Below are 4,476 nucleotides of genomic sequence, written 5' to 3'. Positions count from 1 at the left end.
TCTCTTTTGGATAAACTAGTAGGAAGAATAATAGATATCTCCCAGAAAAGGAACTGGAGGGTATGAATTAATTCTCTCAAAAGTGAGTCTCACATTGAGAATGAACATTTGCAGTACAATTTATAATAATATGGCATAAAGTTTTTAAGAATGACAGAAAAAAGCATGAGTCTCTGTGTAAATGATCATTAAAGGATAGTTCTCTTTTAAATCATTATTTTGATCAATTTGAGTATAATTGTGCTTTTTACCTCAGCAGAGACACAGGCTGGAACTAGATAATGTAAAGGTTTAGGTAAAATTAAAACAAATCAATTGAATGCCAAATGCAAGGCAATGTGCTAGATGCTAAGACAAAAATACAGAGACTCCTCTGTCTTCACTTAAACCACTAACAAAATTCTGGGCCCCAGGAGAGACAACACGGTTGTTGTGTAGTTTGGTTAATTTGGGGCTGGGGGGTAGGATGGCTGGTGGAGTGTTTGCCTTGATATCCTTATATTTCCTAACATCAATGAAAAAGTCAACTTACTTTTTCTGCTACAATAAGAAAAAGCTGTAAAGAAAGTATATAAACAGCCTAGGATCATTGAAACCCATGGACATTTGGTAAACTCTAGAGTAGTCTTCGTCATATTTAATTATTACAATAAGAAAGAGGTCAAGAGCTTTAATATTAGAAGAAAGGTTTAAAAAACCAAGGTGCTGGTGTAAGTGATTAGCTCAGCAAAACAAAGTATCAGATGGAGAGCTGCAAGTAAAAGGACGTTATGATGTAGTGAAGACAATCATGGGCTTTTGCAGTAAAATGATGTGGGTTCCAGTCCTAGTTCTGATTTATCCTACAATTAGCCTTTGGTTTCTTCAATTTCTAAAATGGTGAAAATGCTAATAGTGATGACTCTATCATAGGGTTTCTGTGAGGCTCCCATGAGATAAGGTATAGAGAGAGTCTTTGTAAGCTATAAAGCATTATGCCTGTGGGAACTTGGGTCACTTGGGCAGCAGTGCTATGAGGATTCTGACATATTGCCAGCAGTTGAGGTCCACATGCACCTTTGTTTGACTACCAGAAATTAGAAACTGTCTATTCTTCAAAATAAGCTGTTCATAAACAAGGCAACTTACTCAAAAGTACTAATTTTCTTAGTTTTTCTTAACACTGCTGCCACGATATCCTCAGTCCCAGCCAAGAGAAATACAGATTTATTTATGTCCCCAAATGTAAAGTCAAGATTAACTACGAGAAGTGCTAGGGCTATTAGGGAATATAAATGTGTTCTTTATAATACTTAAATTTCTCCTTATATTATGAATGTACATTGCAAAACATTTCTGCATTAGGTTATGAAAATATTAAAATACATTTATTATGCACCAATATATTTCTCTATTTGTGTGAATTTCCTTCCAGTCTTTTTTGGAGAAGTTTTTTATGACATATTTCTATATCAATTAGATAAAAAGAACAAATGATATACCAACTACCATATACCAGTTCAGGAAGTACAATGTTACCACTCAAGTTGAAGGTCTCTGTGAATCCCTCCTAAATTTCACTATCTCAATCCCCAAAACAAAGGTCAGAATTATTCGGAATTTCTTATTTATAAACATAGTAATAGCAATATAATACTTACGATAAAGTTGTGTTTCAACATATTTTCATTAGAATTTACATTTACCTGTCCACAAACTATCTGAAATTATAAAAGTATTTTTAAAGCTTTTCTAGTTATTTTATTAATTAAGCTAAATAGAGAAGCTGGGCAATTAACCTAGGCCACAGACTCATTAGTGCTCAGTAGAACTAGAATCGCAGTGGACAGAATAAGGGTTAGGAGGCAGAAAATGTGGTTTGAGCCCCAGCTCTGTTACTTACTAGCTGGGTGACCTTTAGCTGTATCCAGGATTATTACAATGAGCAAACGAGATAATCTATGTGCAATTCCATAACCCACTTTATAAATGTTGTTTATCATTATCATTAGGGGTAAAGACTCTTGCCACTAAGTCTGAGATGATTGCCCCAACAAGTCTGGGACTCAATCCCCATCTGACTCAGACTACAAATAATAATTTGTCACCTCACAATAATTGCTGTTATTTACTGTATGCTTAACTTATATTAACCCAAGTAATCTTTCAAAAAGCCCTATGGGTCAATATTATGATCCTCATTTTCCAAATGAGAAACTTTATCTCCACAGAGGTTAAATAACATGCCTAAAGTCGCACCATTAACAAGAGCAACCAGAGATTCTAAAGCCCATGCTCCTTACAGCTGGGCAATATTGCCTCCTAGGTTTGGTCAAGGCTGGTTCATTTGGCTTAACAATCCCTATACAGTCTTTTTAGGGTACTATAATGCCAGCCTTCTTCCAAAAGCAAGAACCAGACCACAAGCCTCCTGATTTTCAATATTGTATCCCAGGTTTACATGCAAGATTTTAAAAATTAAACCTGTACCTTGTCATCAGTCTTTTTTATGAATTTAGTAACCTTATCAAATGAGAGAACTAAAACATGTTTTCTCAATTATCCATTTGAAAGGGAGGATCTTTAGCAAATGTCTGGATTTCCTCCAATTGTTTCCTTCTATGGAGTAGTTGAACATTTCTTCCAGTTTTTTAGTTTTAGTTGTTGTGGTCGCTACTGTTTTAGCAGCCCAATTCTAAATTTCACCATTCTGCAAAAGCGGAGACTGAGTTCCAAAGAGGCAAAGTCCCATAGCTGGTGGCAAATCTGAGACTGGACCATTAGTCTTCTCCTGCCCAAGTCAGTGCCCTTCTGACAATATCACACTGCCTCTTGAAGGGATATAATACTCATTTTTTTACATTTTAAATACAATGTAGCTTTTTGATTTGGTATTCATTGACACCATGGCATCATAGCAATGAGTCAATCTTAGAGTAAAACCCATGAACTTCTGACTTTTAAATAATAGAAACATTTACCAAAATGACTCATTTCCTGCTGGGGTTTAAAGGGAGGACAAAAAGATTTCTTTCTTTTTCTCTTGTTTTATTCGTTTTTTTTCAGTGCTCCTAAAGAGAAGGAAAAAAAGATTTAATTTTAAAAATTTTCTAAAACTAGGAAATAGCAATTCCAAAACATAAGTTAGGAATTTTGGGCTTACAGATAAACCTTTTAGAAAGGGTGCTCTAAGAGCTGAACTAGAAAGTAATTAAGCTCCTTTTTCATTTACTATAAAACAAATTCATGGGGGTTTTCCTAACAGTAAATAGTTGGACTGCATTTAATATACGGAAAGAAGAAAAAGAAACACAGGTAAATGTGATTTTCCTTGCACTTTCTCCTTGAAGACTACAGTCCTGGGAAAAATTATATCTCAATAAGGAAATGGCTCCTTAGCAAGCGGTTTTGCTGTATACTTGCAATGTCTAAGAAATCTTAGTTCAGTTCCACCAATAGTAACAGAAAAGGCATATATACAAAAACAGATCATTGCTATAACAAGGGAGAAATGCAAAGGTAAACTCAGGATGCAACAGAACCACAGAAGAAGGGCACCTACCCCTTCCTCTAGGCTTTTTATTCAGTCTTGAGGGGTGCACAAGTGTCAGCCAGACAGGAATACTAAGATGGCATTCCAGGCCAAAGAAACCCCCCTGTGTGCAGGAAATGAGTAGCAATTTGGTGTTACCAAAGTACCAAGCACAAGAGTGGTTCCCTAAGATAAGGCTTAAAGGTATAAGAGAGAGTCCTTCGAAGTCCTTGAGAACAATCTAAATCTGTATTAAGACAACAATACATGGCGATCTATTAAGGGATATGTAGCAAGAATTTCACTCCTCATAATGAGTAATGACAATTATGAATTTCTTACCTTTTAAATTTTAAGTTAAAACCAATTCAAGTTCAACCCTACAGTAAAGTTAGTCTAAGACATTTGCATTCCAATATGTCTCCTTGAGTGGGAGAAAGAGAATCTCTTTGGTAGGAGGGATGGGACAGTTAAAACTATACTGCCTACTTGCGACCATTCTTCTCCGTTTTTTTTTTTTCTTTTTTGATGTAGTGGTTCAAAGTTTGGGAACCCTATGCTTTGAATTACACTTTATGATCAGATTCAATTGTCCAGTGCAGAATAAACTGATTGCAGTCCCAATACTACCCTTATAATAATTCTGGCTTGGTTCTTTCGGGACCCTTAAGATTTCCAAGAGTATATTGAGGGTGCAGAGTGGGAAGCAGCTGCCCCTATGCACAACCTGCTATGATATAGTGATGCTAATGTCCAGGAACTAAAATATTTACATTGAAACGATTGTATTAGATTGAATAATAAATAGTCTGTTTGTGTTCAAAACACAGGCTTAGTCGTTAATAGTAAATAACATTAACCTAAAGGGAAATCATTCATTCATCATTTAATGAGCAACTACAACATGTCATTCTGTGAAAGTTTCCATCAGGGAAAACAAAGTAGGGAGGTCCTTACAGTTTAGC

This window comes from Pan paniscus, chromosome 2 (assembly GCF_029289425.2).
Source record: "Pan paniscus chromosome 2, NHGRI_mPanPan1-v2.0_pri, whole genome shotgun sequence".
NCBI lineage: Eukaryota > Metazoa > Chordata > Mammalia > Primates > Hominidae > Pan > Pan paniscus.
The sequence above is the reverse complement of the archived record's forward strand: the minus strand, read 5'-3'. Positions refer to the sequence as shown.